This window comes from Aythya ferina, assembly GCF_964211825.1.
Source record: "Aythya ferina genome assembly, chromosome: Z".
NCBI lineage: Eukaryota > Metazoa > Chordata > Aves > Anseriformes > Anatidae > Aythya > Aythya ferina.
The window spans coordinates 60,734,606-60,751,024 of NC_140299.1; the positions used below are offsets into that span (position 1 = coordinate 60,734,606).

Genomic DNA, 16,419 nt, shown 5'->3' on the forward strand with positions numbered 1-16,419 from the left:
ACAGACTCTATTCCCTCATCAAGGTTGTCGATGAAGATGTTGAACAGGACTAGACCCAGCACTGACCCCTGGGGAACACCGCCAGTCACAGGTCTCCACCCGGACTCTGCACCACTGATCACTACCCTCTGAGCTTGGCCAGTCAGACATTTCTCAACCCTGAGGTTGGTCGAGCACGACTTCCCCTTGGTGAATCCATGCTGACTACCCCTCATAACCTTCTTCTCTTCCAATTGCTTGGAGATGGCACCCAGAACAAGCTGTTCCAACACCTTTCCAGGGACAGAGGTGAGACTGACTGACCTGTAGTTTCCCGGGTTCTCCTTCTTGCCCTTCTTGAAGATCAGAGCGACATTGGCTGTCCTCCAGTCTTCAGGCACCTCACGCGTTCTCCAGAACCTTTCAAAGATGATAGAGAGTGGTTCAGCAATCACCCCTGCCAACTCCCTTAGCACACGTGGATGCATCCCTTCGGTACTGTGGATTTGTGTGCGTTGAGCCCACTCAGGCACTCCCGCACCACTCTCTCATCAATCAGGGTGAAGCCCTGCATTTCCCAGACCCTTTCTTCTCCTGCCACAGTTGAGTAGTCCTGGGGGGAGTCCTTGAAGCAAAGACTGAAACAAAGAAAGCATTCAGTATCTCCACCTTCTTGGCATCTCCCATTACCAGGACATCCCCCTCGTTCAGCAAGGGTCCCACATTATCCCTAGCCTTCCTTTTACTTTTTACATACTTAAAAAACAAAACCAAAAAACAAACAAACAAACAAAAACTTCTCATTATCTTTTATCTCTTTTTCAAGAATCATCTCTAGGTGGGCTTTACCCTTCCTTGTCGCATCCCTGCAGGCCCTAACACCTTTATACTCCTCCCAAGAGGACAGCCCCTTTTTCCACATTTCATAAACCTTCCTTTTCTGTTTGATCTTATCGATAAGCTCCTTGGTTGTCCACTCAGGTCTCCTGTCCCCCTTCCCTGATTTCCTACTCCTAGGGATGCACCGATCCTGAGCTTGGAAGAAGTGCTGTTTAAATGTAGTCCAGCTCTCACATGCACCCTTGCCTTCTAGCAACCTAGCCCATGAGATACTCCCAAGCAGGTCCTGGAAGAGGTTGAAGTTGGCTCTCCAGAAGTCTAGGGTTGAAATCCTGCTTTTAGCCTTACTTCTTCCACCAAGTTCCATCTTGAACTCCACCATCTCATGGTCACTGCACCCCAAGCTACCCCTGACCTTCACATTCCTAACAAGTCCATCCCTGCTGGTAAGGACAAAGTCCAGGAGCACCCCCCTCCTCATCGGCTCTTCCACCACCTGCATCAGAAAATTGTCTTCAACATATTGTAGGAACTGTTTGGACTGTGCGTACCTGGCTGAGTTGCTTAGCCAACAAATGTCTGGAAAATTGAAATCCCCCATGAGAACCAGCACCCGTGATCTTGAGGCTACTACCAGCTGCTTGTAGAAGGCCTCATCAACCTTCTCCTCCTGATCTGGTGCCCTGTAGTATACCCCAACAACTGTGTCCCCCATACCAGCCCACCCCTTAATTCTCACCCACAAGTGCTCCACTTGTCCATCACCCTCCCCCAGCTGGAGCTGGGTACACTCTAATTGCTCCCTCACATAAAGGGCAGCCCCACCCCCTTGCTTCCCCAGCCTGTCTTTCTTAAAAAGAACATAGCCCTCCATGGCAGTGTGCCAGTTGTGTGAGCTGTCCCACCACATCTCTGCAATGAGATCGTGGCCCTGCGACCAAACACAGATCTCAAGCTCATCCTGTTTATTTCCCATGCTCCATGCATTGATATACAGGCACTTTAGGGAAGCAGCAGGCACAGTTACCCCTGGAGGGGTGCAAGAAGAAGAAAATTCCAGATGAGGTATCGGGATCATCACCTTCTCAGAGGAACCCTAGGATGATCCTATGGGACAACTCGGAAGTTTTTCCCTACTACCTTCAACAGTGACAGCAGTGAAAACTTCCCCCAGCCCCTCTCTGTCACTTTTAGATCCCCTCCCTTCCCCCATCAAACCTAGTTTAAAGCCCTGGTAATTAGCACAGAGAGCTTGCTCCCCAGCACACTTGTGCCCCACTTACTCTCAAGCTCCAGGGCCTCGAACCTGTTGTGTAAGGGCACCTGGGAAGGTGGGGGGGGGTGTTCCCTGCAAGGTCGAGCAGGGACCTGTCTCCATTCCTGCTCAAATTCCATGTCCCCTCTGTCTGCCCGACTGTGATAGGGCAGGGGGCCCACCCCCATTTGGGGCGTCTCAGCCCAGTACCTCTCCTTCAGGCCTGGCAGGGAGTTGCTCCACCAGTCTATCTCCTGCTCACACTCCCTGATGACCCTCAACCTCTCCACCTCCTCCTTGAGCTCTGTCACCTGCTAGCACCTCACACACATGGTGTCTCTGCCGCCCTCTGAGGGCAGAAACAGGCTCAGACACTCCCTGCATCCAGAGACCTGAACTGCCCCATTTTTGAGCAGGCACTCAGTCTGGGTCATCATAGACTTTCAAGAAAGAGCTTTCTGCCTAGTGCAGACCATGGTGATTTAGCTACAGGCAGACAGCTGAAAGACGAGCTGTTCTCCTGAGCAGGGAGGGATGCTCCACCCCACCTGAGCGCGCCCTACCTGCATGAACTGCCGCGCCACTCCCTTCTGACGCACCACACCCTGTTTGCCCATCCTGGTCACCACACTCCTGGTTGCTCAGGCTCCCTAGGGGCTGCTTTTGAAGGTCAGGGGAGGGGGCGCTGCTGGCTCTGCCTACGCTTCATCAGCCTCCCTCGCGAGGGCTGCCGGGTCCTGGCGGCTCCCTTGGCTGGTTCGAGTGGCCTTGATGCTGGAATAAAAAGCTCTGCCTGTCCCGATCCCCCACTGCGCTACAGAATGCGTCTGCCCCAGAGTCGATCGCCTCGGTAAGTGCTCTAAATTCATTTTCACTGAGACATGTTATTTCAATTACAAATAATATCTGTGTGTGTCTGTGCTTATTTAGCTGTAACCCATGATTTCTAGAGCTTTTCAAGATTTTCCATACCTTTTGACCTTCTACTCTGTTCTCCTTCAGATTAAGTTACAAGATCAATTGATGCTCTGTCCTCTGTTCATATCTTTTATATCTACTGTGAGATGGAAATTTTCAAACATTTACTGCTGAAAATATATTTCTCACTAACTTCTGTCAGATATGTTTACTGTAAGTTGTCTATACAAATATTTATTTTCATAGAATAATAGAATGGCTCAGGTTCTAAGGGACTCTAAAGATCATCTAGTTCCAACACACCTGCCATGGGCACCAATGCCACCCATCAGGTTGCCCAGGTCCTCATCCAACACCTCCTGGGATGAGGCATCCCCAACCTCTCTGGGCAACCAGTTCCAGTGCCTCACCACACTCTGAGTGAAGAATTTCCTTCTAACTGCTAATATAAATTTCCCCTCTTATTTTAAAGTCATTCCTCTTGTCCCGTCATTATCTAACTGAGCCAAAAGTTCACAGAATCACAGAATCATCTAGGTTGGAAGAAACTTCCAAGATCACCTAGTTCAACCTCTGACCTAACACTAACAAGTCCTCCACTAAACCATATCACTAAGCTCTACATGTAAACATCTTTTAAAAACCTCCAGGGATGGTGACTCAACCACTTCCCTTGGCAGCCTATTCCAATGCCTAACAACCCTTTTGGTAAAGAAATTCTTCCCAATATCCAACCTGAACCTCCCCTGGTGCAACTTTAGCCCATTCTCCCTCATCCTGTCACCAGGCATGTGGGAGAATAGACCAACCCCCACCTTGCTACATCCTCTTTTATGGTACCTGTAGAGTACAATAAGGTTGCCCCTGAGCCTCTTCTTTTCCAGACTGAACAATCCCAGCTCCCTCAGTCACTCCTCGTAAGACTTGTTCTACAGTCCCTTCACCAGCTTCCTTGCCCTTCTCTAAACTTGCTTGAGCACCTCGATGTCCTTCTTGTATCGAGGGGCCCAAAACTGAACACAGTACTCGAGGTGCAGCGTCACCAGAGCTGAATACAGGGGGACGATCACTTCTCTAGCCCTGCTGGCCACACTGCTTCTTACAGAAGCCAGGATGCTGCTGGCCTTCTTGGCCACCTGAGCACACTGCTGGGTCATATTCAGCTGACTATCAACCAATACTCGCAGGTCCTTCTCTGCCTGGCAGCTTTCCAACCACTCATCTCCCAGCCTGTAGCGCTGCTTGGGGTTGTTACACCCCAGGTGCAGAACTTGGCACTTGGCCTTTTTGAACTTCATACAGTTGGCCTCAGCCCATCAGTCCAGCCTATCCAGATCCTCCTGCAGAGCCTTTCTACCCTCGAGCAGATTGACACACGCACCTAAATTGGTGTCTTCTGCAAATTTTTGAGGGTGCACTCAATCCCCTCATCCAGATCATCAATAAAGACATTAAAGAGAACTGGCCCTAGTACTGAGCCCTGGGGGACTCCACTAGTGACTAGCCTCCAACTGGATTTAATTCCATTCACCACAACTCTTAGGGCCTGTCTACCCAACTAATTGCTAACCCAATGAAGTGTACGCCAGTCCAAGTCACGAGCAGCCAGTTTCTTTAGGAGAATGCTGTGGGAAACCATGCCAAAAACCTTGCTGAAGTCAAGGTAAACCACATCTACAGCCTTTCCCTCATACACTAAGCATGTCATTTTGTCATAGAAGAAGATCAGGTTCGCCAAGCAGGACCTGCCTTTCATAAACCCATGCTGACTGGGCCTAATCGTCTGGTTGTCCTGTAAGTGCCACGTGATGACACTCAGGATAATCTGCTCCATGAGTTGTCCTGGCACTGAGGTCAAACTAACAGGCCTGTAGTTTCCTGGTTCTACCTTCTGGCCCTTCTTGTAGATGGGTGTCATGTTTGCTAGCCACCAGTTGACTGGAACCTCCCCTGATAGCCAGGACTTCTGATAAGTGATGGAAAGCAACTTAGCCAGTTCTTCCACCAGCTCTCTCAGTACCCTTGGGTGGATCCCATCTGGCCCCATCAACTTGTGTACATCTAAGTGCTGTAACAGGTCACAAAACATTTCTTTGTGGACTGTGAGGGCCACGATCTGCTCCCCATCCCTTTCCAGCTCAAGGTATGTCTGTATTTCCAGGATATGTCTCGGAAGTTTTCATACATTTCCAATGCCTATCTAAGGCTGCGTGCATTTTCTACCTGGAAAGTTGTGCAACTTTGTTGTAAAGCTTGTCCAGTACAGGTTTTCCATGACTCTTGGTCTAGAAGGATGACTTGAGAGCCTTCAACATGAGTTACAGGACCAAGGCTTGTTGGAGTCTTGTTGGAGCTTGTTGCCTGATCCTGTCAGCTCATTCTATTATTCTTTAGTTAGACAAAAACAAACAAAAACTTATTTCTGCAGTACTTTTCAATGTGTAATAACACCAATAGTGTGATAGGTACTCTACAGACTCATTATACGATGATATATGGAAAAGTCTTTGCTATCTATTCAAGCCTGGGGAAAAAGCTTAAAATCACCAGTGATGTCATTTCTAACCCAATATCTTTATCCTAATGAAAGTTGCTATAGTTTAACAAAAACATCCTTCTCTTTTTATTTGAACAATTTCATATTTGAGTAAGACCATCTGCCTGTTTCAGGATAGGTGGACTAGGACAGTTTATTCATTCTCATTCATCGTTTACTGATACTTAAAAGGCAACATTTTCCTTTTGACTGGTAGGAAGGGGACACAACTGTTTTAAAAATTCTGATTTCTCCAGTTGTACATAGGTTTCTTTGCTCTAATTATCTTATTGCCTTGTCATCCTTCATGTCAGATGTAAACCAGCAACAGTGTTTTTCATACACACTTAAACTAAATCGAATTTTCTCACAAACGTTTAAGCTAGGAGCACACACATAATAATTTACTACAGCTCACTTGGTGGGAGGCAACTTATTATAGCAAAACCATATGTGTGAAATTTTTAATATTTTAATGATGCAAGGGGTTAAAACAGTTTAATCTTTTCTCAGAATTTGGCCACAGAACATCATAATTTTCAGAAACATTTGTTTTATCTTTGGTTTTGGTTTATTAAATTTTCAGGGCCTTACAGAAATTTGAAACCCCAAATCATCTTTAAGCTGGTCATTCACCTCTCTCTAATCATTCTTCAACCTTGGATTCATAGCAATACATTCTTTTGCACTTTTTGCCTTTCACTATAAGTACATCATAAATATCCATGAGATAGTTGGGTACTTCTGTAATTAACAAATAATTAAATATTTCTCCACTTTCCCTTTTGTTTTGCTGAAATATTTCACAAGTGATCACCAGTCTCTACTGTGGTTGTTCAACTCAATCTGAGTTGTGTGCTGTGGATATGTGGCTTGGATAAAAGGAAAAGGAAAAGAGGAGGAAGAGGAAGAGGAAAAGGAAAAGGGAAAAAAGAAAATAAAAAAAAAACAGAATGAAAAGCTTTGGAAAATAGACCAGCAAATATTAATATGACATTGGAGGTACAGAGATTTCAGCGAGTGTTTCTTAACTTCTTGTTTTGGAAGTCTCAAATTTTAACAATATTTTTCTTTCTTAAGAGGAAATAAAACTGAATTTACACATTCACATCAAGTGCGATGACATGAAGTTGATTCTTATAATGTTTTCTTAAGGCAAGTATCATTAGTGCATCTTTTTAGAATAAGGATCCAAGGAACAACACATACATTTCTTCATGGCAGATGTCACCAACATTGCTGCATGGAAAATAACTTAGGAGACATAGAACCATTAGAGAAATAGTAAGGTTAATAATAGCTTTTAATTTGTTTCAATAAAGAATATCTGACAAATAAAACAAGATGATTCTTGAAAACCCTCACAAAAGTAATCTTTGAACAAATAAAACTCTTTTATAGAGAAAATAACTAATGTGTCTTAAACTTTTGGATTAACATTTCACGTAATCTGCAACAAATCAGAATAATGTTCTTCTTCATACTTTTTTTTATAGCACCCATGAGCCTTTCTCAGTGTACCGGACACTGTACAAACACAGCACAGCTTCATCAAAAGATCACAGGTATGGTTGGGGTTTTTCTAGATTTGATTCTGATAAGTAAAGATGAACCAGTCAGGAATGCAGAGATGGAACGCAACTTATATGACAAAATGAAAGAGCTCAGTAAGAGAAAAAGAAGAGAAAATAGCTGGAAAATCAGCAAGATATAAATGGATGAGTAACAAGAATTACAATAAAACATTCAATAGGTAAAACTGCAATTAGAGGTGATTCACTCCTCAAAGAGTCAGACTAGAGGCATGTTGCAAGATCTTACAGAGTCTGTCCCAAATCCAATACTACTCAATATTTCCATTAGCGATTTGTCTGATGGAGAAAAAGATTGCTACATTTTCAGGTCGTACCACAACAGGAAATGTATGTATTTTACAAGACAAGATAAGTATACCCAATGACCTTGTCAGATAAGAGAAATAAAAAGTAGCTCATGTGAAGCAGGTAGAAATAATCAGCTGCACTGACAAGGAATGAGAAGCAGTTCTGCAGAAAATAACTTGTAGCTGCTAAGGCTCACCTGTTGTGCTTTAGTCATCAGTATATCATTGCAAAATGGTCAAATACCATATAAAGAGATATGTACAAAGCAGTAAACCTATACAATATGGGAAAACACTTGTCCAGACTAGTAGTGGTGAGATTTCAGACATGAAAATTAACGGAGACCTAGAAAAGATACCTTCTGAGAAAAAAAAATGAAAAAAAAAAAAAAGGAACTGGGGTTCTTGAGTCTGGAAGAAGGAACCCTTAATTGAGATGAAAGAAGAAGGTAGCAAATTGTTGTATTCAGTGTGTATTGGATTTAAAACAAACAAACAAACAAAAGAGTTTAAATTAGAAGGGAGATAAAGATTCAACATCAATAAAAGCTTCCTAAGTGTAGGAAGGGTCTGGAGCAAGTGACTTAAAATAAAGTATCTTAGCATCATGCGTAATGTTCTTGGACCTTGTGTAGAGTATGAAGTGATATCCCTTAAAAATGTTTTTTTCTTTTACCTTGACCAGTCTATATTGATCTGTGTATATAATCTCTGCAAAATAAACAGGAATGTTTATGCACATTTTTAGGTCCTGTATGTGTCTGAAATTTATATATCTAAATTCTTTCTCCTAATAGACTTTCAAAATACAGACTATTCTAGTAAGAGTTAATTTCTTTTCAGGCCTTTAATCACTCTTTCAGTGCCAATCAGTAAAAGAATGGGAAAAAAAATAAATAGAATAAAATAACCAAGGGAAGTAAGTTGTGTAGAAAGGAAATTTTCTCTTTCTTCTGATTTTCATTCATTATTCACTTAATTCTGATCTGCAATGTATGAACTTACTGCAATTAAAGTGTCCTTAAACTACCATTACAGGACAATTATAGTTCTCCTTTTCACACCTGTAAATTATCATTATTCACACAATTAGACTGTACAACATATGAATGAGAATAATTCCAGGGTCAATAAAATTTAGAATCAAAATATGATGACTAAAAATAAAGGTAAAAGGCATGCCAGCAGGTACTAGTAATCAAGTCATTGATCTTTGATTTTATTAATGAATAACCACAGTATAATTACAGTGCTTTCTAATAAATACATATATATATCCTGTACATTGTGCTCCTTTTTTCTTTCTGGTTTTTAAAGCATTTAAATATCCCTGCATTTTCTGCAGGCTTTCTAAATTAGATACATTCAGAATACTAAATGTATAGAAAATACTTGTGCATGGTTTTATAATTCATTGAACTAATTAAGTCTTTTCATTGGCTTCCTTAGGTGTTGCAGAAGATCCTTATGTGTCTGTGTTTGTTTCTGAAGTTCCTTTTGTAACTGAACTAAGCAGCGGTACATGGAATAAGATCTTTGTACTCAACCTGTCCTTGAAAGCTACTTCTACTATTTTTAGAATAAGGTGACTCTTACTTGGGAAATGGAAAATCAACCTGTATATAACTGACCCTAAGCTTGCTGCCTGTATGCTGCAATTTCCTTGACTGCCATATGGAAATTATAGTTTAAAAGGACAGCCAGATAATTTCAGTCTTAAAAATGATTAATAAAAAATAATAATAAATAAAATCCTGCTTGGACATTTTGTCTTAGTTATCTCAAAAACTGTTCTTACTCTTGGCAGTAAGAGAAAATAAAAGAAAAAAATAATAATTTTTTAAAAAGTATATATTCTCTCTCAAACATTTAAAAAATATTTGAATGCACTACTTTCATTATTTCTGCATGTGCTAAAGGGTTCCTCGCATTACAATCTGGAAAAAAAAAAAAAAGTCATCTGACTTGTGGCTTGGCAAAGCGTTCTTATTCAGAATTTAATCTGAAAATACAAACTAGACTGTAGTATGGCCATTAAAAATAAAATGGTATTCAGAAGTTTTAGTGAGAATAAACTAATAAGTTCTAGTATTTTTGAGTTTTGTGCAAAACTTTCTCCAAATGTTCCAAGAAATGAAGACTGATCACCAAACTCTGTCTTCTTTTGCTGTTTTCTTTGCCCTCTGCTTTATAACATTATCAGAAGTGTAAAAGTGGCAGAAATGTGGTTTTGGCTTGATGGGTACTTACAGTCAGCTAGAGATAGTATTGCAAAAGCTCAGAAAAGCATGCTCTTATTTATCCAGGATGCTTTTGTGATTTTCTACAATCATAGAATCCAAAGAAAGCAGGTTTTTGTAACTCTGAGATAAGAGAACTTAAAGAAATAACATGGAGTATAGGAGGGTATATAGGGCCTATTTCCCAGGGTCAGGATGACAGATTATTCATGGACTTCTCTTATTGTAAGAAGGAATATGAAGCTTTGATCGCCAAACATGGGTTATGAAAGACAGATCCTGCCTGACTGACTGATCTCCCTCTGTGACAAAGATGAGCCTTTGGTAGATGAGGGAAAGTTTGTGGATGTTGTGTATCTCTTTTAGTAAAGCATTTGGCATTGTTTCCCACAGTATTCTCCTAGAAGAACTGGCTACTCATGGCTTGGATATATGTATGGCTTGTTGGGTGAAGAACGGGCTGGGTGGCCAGGCTTGGAATCCTAGTGAAGGGAGTTCAGTCTAATTGGCAGCTGGTCACCAGTGGCATCTCCTAGACTGCAGTCTGGGGGCCAGTTTGTTTAACGTTTTTATCAACATTCTTGTTAAGGGGTTCAAATGCACTCTTAGCAAGTTCACAAACAAGATCAAGTTAGATTAGAACTGTTGATATGCTTGAGGATTTGAAGGCTTTGCAGAGGGACCTGGATAGGCTGGACTGATAGGCCAAGTCCGTTTGCATGGCATTCAATGAGAAGAAATGCCAAGTGCTGCACTTGCGTCATAACAGTCCGGTGCTGTTAGTGGTATAGGCTTAGGGAAGAGTGTCTGGAAAGTTTCCCAACAGAAAAGGACCTGTGTGTCAACATCTGGCTGAACACGAGCCATCAGTGTTCCCAGATGGCCAAGATCAATCGCATCCTGGTCTGCCTTAGAAATAGTGTGGCCAACAAGACTAGGGTACGATTGCTCCCCTGTACTTGACCTGGTGACACCACACCTGGAATCTATGTTCAGTTTTATCCTTGTAAGAGGATATTGAGTTGCATGTGTAGAGAAGAACAAAAAAGCTGGTGAAGAGACTAGGGAAAAAGACTTATGAGGAGAAGCTGAAGAAATTAGGATTTTTAGTCTGTAGAAGAGAAGGCTGAGAGGAGACCTCATTGCTCTCTACTACTACTTGAAAGGAAAATGCCGGAAAGGAGTATGCCTTTTTTTTTTTTTTCTCAAGTGAAAAGTGATAGGACATGAGGAAATACTCTCAAGTTGTGCCAGAGGAGGTTTAGGTTGGACGTTAGGAAGAAATTATTCACAGAAATTCTTGGTCAAGAATTAGAATGGGCTGCCCAGGGAAGTGGTGGACCCTCCAAGCCAGGAGGTAATTAAGAGACATGTGAAGGTGGTATTAAGGAACACAGTTTACTGATGGGACTTAGTAGGTCAGGTTGAGAATTGGACTTGATGATCTTAAGTGACTTTTCCAACATAAATGATTCTAAGTTTCTACGATTGTCTAGAAAATTTATCCTATGATTAAGGCTCCCACTAAAGAATTTTCATTATATAGTGGGATCTGATAATGTAGTAAAATTTAATGTCATATTTATTCATGTTAACTCCCCAGAGTAACTGGGGTAACTAACTTAATAGAGAAAACAACCATTCTGCAATTTTAATTTTTTAATACAAAGTTATTCCCCAGATGTTTATTTTGCTGCAATAACTAGCCTGCTTATTCTACACTCCATATCAAAGTACCAAGGTCAACATGACTTTTGATTTTACACAGCAAAGAAATTAAATGCTATGCTTCTTTTTAATTTAGTATTTTTAAAAAACAAACCTCCTCCTACATCTGAATTAGCTTTGTTTTTACCTGCTTAAAAAAGATGCATTTGAGGTGGAAATAACATCTCTCATTAGGTCCATTAAAATCTTCTAGAAGGATAAGTTTAATCTGGCTGCCTCTCCAAGGAGCAACAAACTTAGGGCTGAAACAAACCTAGGCATTTCAAAATAGAAGGAACAACAACAACAAAAAAGTCTTAATGCTAAATTAAATAATTGATTTTTTAAAATACAAAACCAAAGGTAATTATTAACCTAGTGTGAAAAATGAAATATAAAAATAAAAATAAATAAATAGGAAACATAGGCATTTATTTCTGGAGTCAGTTAACACAAAGTTTACTGAGCAAGTGAAAGTGTTACACAGCTTTTGTGAAGATTAATTGGGTTCAGTATGAAGATGTACTTGTGTAAGCTAGGAGAGAGTTAATATTTCTCCTAGTAGTTGGCATGGTGTAGCGTTTGGGATTTCAAATGAGAATAATGTAGATGAAACACCAACTTATTAATATTGTGACAGTACAGGTGGAGTAGCAGGTCTCCAACTGTTCCACCTGAACTGAGGGGGGATTCTTCTGTTCCCTGTCCCAGACTTCTAGGCTGGGAGGCTGAGTACCCTGAGGATAAGTGATCTGCCTAGTAAAAACAGATATAAAGAAGGCATTAAGAACCTCGGCCTTTTTCTTATCCACTGTAGTCATGTTACTCCCTGCATCCAGTAAAGAATGGAGATTCTCTTTGGCCCTCCTACTAATGTATTTATTTATTTATTTATTTATTTATTTATTTATTTATTTATTTTTGGTTATCCTTAATCATAGTGGCCAGGCTGAGTTCATAGTGGTCTTTGGCATTCATTATTTTTTATCTGCATATGCTGGCAGCTTCTTTGTACTCTCCCTGAGTTGCCTTCCACTGGACAAAAACTCTCTTTTTCTCCCAGATACACAAAATGTTCCCTGTTCAGTCATGCTGGTCTTCTTCCCCACCAGGTCATCTTACAGCACATGGAGACAGCCTGCTCCTGCACTCTTATGACTTTCAGCCTTCCTGGGCCCCTATGCCATTGAGGACTGACTCCCAAGGGACCCTCCCTACCAGTGCCCTGAACAATTCAAAGTCTGCCCTCTGGAAGTCCAAGGTAGCAGTTTTACTGACCTCCCCTCCTGACTTCACCAAGAATAGAGAACTTTACCATGTCATGGTCACTCTGCCCAAGACAACTCCCTACCACCACATCTCCCACCAGTCCTTCTCTGTTCATGAACATCGGGTCTAGCCTGGCACCCCCTCTGGTAGACTTAATGTCAGGAGCTGGGAGGGGACAGAGCCGGGACAGCTGATCTGAAGTGGACAAAGGGGTATTCATATGACATCATGCTGAACAATATGGCCTCATGCTGAACAATTAATATGGGGAGGCTGGCCAGGAAGGGGGTGACCTGCTGCCTGGGGATAGTCTGGTCATTGGTCAGTGGGTGATGAGAAATTGCGTTGTTCATCACTTGTTTTGTACATCTTATTAGTAGTAGTACTATTGTCATTATTGTAATTTTTCTTTATTTATTTTCTTAAAAAAAAAAATGTCTTTATCTCATCCCACAAGCTTTCATTTTTTTCCCAATTCCCCCATCCCACTGAGGAGGGGTAGGGTGAGTGGACATCTGTGCAGTGCTTAGCTGCTGGCTGAGTTAAACCACAATAGAAGATCTGAAAAAAATCCATGTTGTGGAAAAGTTATACTATATCAAATTTCTTTTTAGGTGTGTTACTGGAAGAGACCACATAGCACAGAGTGCTAAAAGGAGAGTGTCTAAGTTATGTCTTACCCACCCTTATCACTGTGTTTTGTACAGTAATAAATAATTCACTGTTAGAGCTCAGGAATTATCCTCTAGGTTATTCAGACAAAGTGTCTAAATTCAACATTGCACTGGTAAGTATCAACCAATTAAAACAAAAGCCTCTGCATTTAACTTATTTGGGTTCCACAACTACTGGCAGAGGAAGAGATATCTTTAGACCTGTGGAAACACAGAATATGCAAGTATTCTGGTGGTGCTTGGTTTCCATTTTGATGTAATTTGTATATCACACTGTTACAACCATTTACAGTTTATGTAACTTTATTCCAATGACGAAAGTCTGTTCTTCTGGCTATTCAAATTAAACTTCCACTGGAAGAAATGAATTAGACATCCCCAGCTCCAGCATGCCATTGTTACTGAAACATACAAGCTACTTATCTAACTGGAAAGGAAGAAAAATAATTTGTCATGATTTGTTGATAGGTAAACAAGAAAAATATGAACTGTCAATGAATCAGGTTGGAGACGTTTCAAGAAAAACACTGACAAAATCAATATTATGTCAAGTTTTAGTCCACATCTTCATTAATGACCCAGAAATGTAGCAAGCAAGCATCAGTGAAGACTAACATATGAAGCAGAGGCATTGGGAAGGTTAGTACAATGGCTGGAAGACTAGCAAAATGGTTCCCCTTGTAAACTGCAGGCTGTTATACTGAAAAGAGTGTAATTTGAATACAAATAAAGTACATATGAACAGAGACTTGGAAAGGAATAATGTTGAAAATGATTAAAAAAAAATTAATGTACAGTTTATGGGCCACATGTTTCATGTGACAGAGCAGGAACAACTCCATTAAAATGTAGCCTGCATTTGTTAGAAATGAAAAGGTCATGCAAAATACCAACAATGATCCTGTTGCAGTTTCATATTGCATTCAGCATGGAAAACTCATGTCAGAAGCCAATCAACAAACCAAACAAAATTCACCAATGAGCAATAAAAGTTACTGAATGTCTAGGAACATGATATTTCTGATTTGCATTTCAGAAAGTTTGAAAACCATAGTTTCTGAACTTTTTCTGTAACCAGATAAGATTTCTCCACCTGCATGCAGAATTTCTCACGTGAAGAATCAGACATATTTGTACTTGTACGCATTTTTATTCCATAGGTCCTACAAAATAAGGCTGGCTGCTTGTGGAGAAGACACGATATCAAGCAGTTTTTTCCTTCTGGCAGAAGTGGTAAACCTCTGTGAGCTGTCATTACTCCCCATGCCCAGTTTCCTGAGTTCCCAGCTGAGCCTGGGTGCATGTTCCTGTTCGCTGGGAAGCTATTGTTGGTCATCTGTACTTCTGCATCTATGGAAATACAGGTTCTGAACTTGAAACATACTCTGAGTTTTAGCACTGTTATAATACTAATAGAAGCTGAGAGACTGCAGTGGCTGAAAAAAATAGTAAAACAACACAAGACCCCAGGAACTGGATTGATGCCACTTTTTTGATTGATGCTTTATCAGTAACAGGAAACTACTATTGAATTTGTATTGGAAGAAACTTCATTTATAGCTAATTATGTTACATTTCTTATGGTAGGGACTTTTTTGTAAGGATTTGCTTTGTCAACTATATAAGAATATTATTGTATGTAGAGACGGACAGGTTAATTATGTTGTATTTTGGGTAGATAAAAGAATACAAAGCAGTGACACAGAAGGAGTTAAGAGTAATTTGAAAAAAAAAAAAAACAAAAAAAAAAAAACCTTTATCTTCTGGAATAGCTTATTCAAAGAAGTATGTGCTTGTCTCACCAGCTGAGATATTTAAAGTTAGACTGGACAATACCTATTGTGATTATCAGAAAATTATCTATACAGACACAAAAGAGATGGTCTAATATTCCTTCACATATGCACATTCTAGAGTATTGTGACATAAACACTCATATTTTTCTTATATTAACAGTACATATCTAACAGGTTTGCACGTATTTAAGTTCAGAATTGTAATGTCATTAAAATAAATTAAATTAAAATTTATAATTTTAATATTCATTGAGATGTCAGTCACAGTTCCTTGAGGACCACAGAATCATCTATAGATTTTAATAGTTAAGGTTTACATCTGTAGAGATCACACAAGCAGGCATTTTTGAGTTTTGAACTTGAAATGTGCTTTTACAGAGAAGTCCTACAGACTTCAAGTAGGATGAAATTAATGAAGGTATATAGCAGAAGCTAAGGTCAACAGGGTCTGTAGTAATAATATTATGTTAAAGATACTCCAGAAACATACAGAAAACAACATCTTTTAGGTCTGCTTTCAAAGCATAAACAAGCTTTATCTTCCATGAAAAAACTTTTTCCTATTATTGTTTAAATTTTATAGCACTATAGTCTTTTCTATATAAACTTCAATTTATTACCAGTCAGCATACATACTGCTAATTAGTTATGGGGCAATTTGTTATCATAAATTAGATCAACTCCTAAGCAATGAAGAGAATCTTGTAATTTTATCAGCTTTGAAAACTGGACTGGATAGGGGCATTTCACAATTTATCTGCCGTCTCAGTCATCTACAGGAATTATCTACAGAAATTAACATAAAGTAAAGTCTCACTGATGAAAAATGAGTTGTTTAGTCCCATTATTGCATGGGTGCACACAAACCACCCCTGCCATAGCAACATTGTGTCTAGAATTAATTATAAACCAAACTGTCCAGAAAAGAAGATAGTCATTGAAGGAAAAAATAATAATAATAAGTTATAAAAAAATATAAAATATGCAGAGAAAAAGGAAAAATAATGTACAGATGAAACAACAAAAGTAGTAAGCCCAAAGAGAAGAGTAGGCAGGAGAAGGAAAAGTGATCTTTAGATCATTTGCTGTTCATAGTCTAAGACAGCATATTTGGGTTTCAGACTATAATTTTTTTGAAAATTTGCAGCCCAGATGCAAAAATCTGCTATTTGTATACATCGGTCAATCTTCCTCAAAACCACAGTTTAGTCGCTCTATTTTATTTATTTGCTTATTTGTTTGTTTTCTTATAGAAAAGCATTTTAAACATCTACTTCTCAGAGTTGTCGTTCTGAAGAAGTGCCTTAAGAATCCAAGCCCGTG

The 16,419-nt window shown here is 40.0% G+C and overlaps 1 long non-coding RNA gene across 1 annotated transcript; it reads left to right on the forward strand.

Annotated features, from left to right (window-relative positions):
• Positions 1-2,800: 2,800 nt before the first annotated feature.
• On the forward strand, positions 2,801-14,995 carry LOC311427684. The gene is made up of 4 exons (XR_014687485.1): positions 2,801-2,924; positions 7,025-7,093; positions 12,470-12,618; positions 14,461-14,995. It is a non-coding gene; the product is annotated as an uncharacterized lncRNA (long non-coding RNA).
• Positions 14,996-16,419: the final 1,424 nt, after the last annotated feature.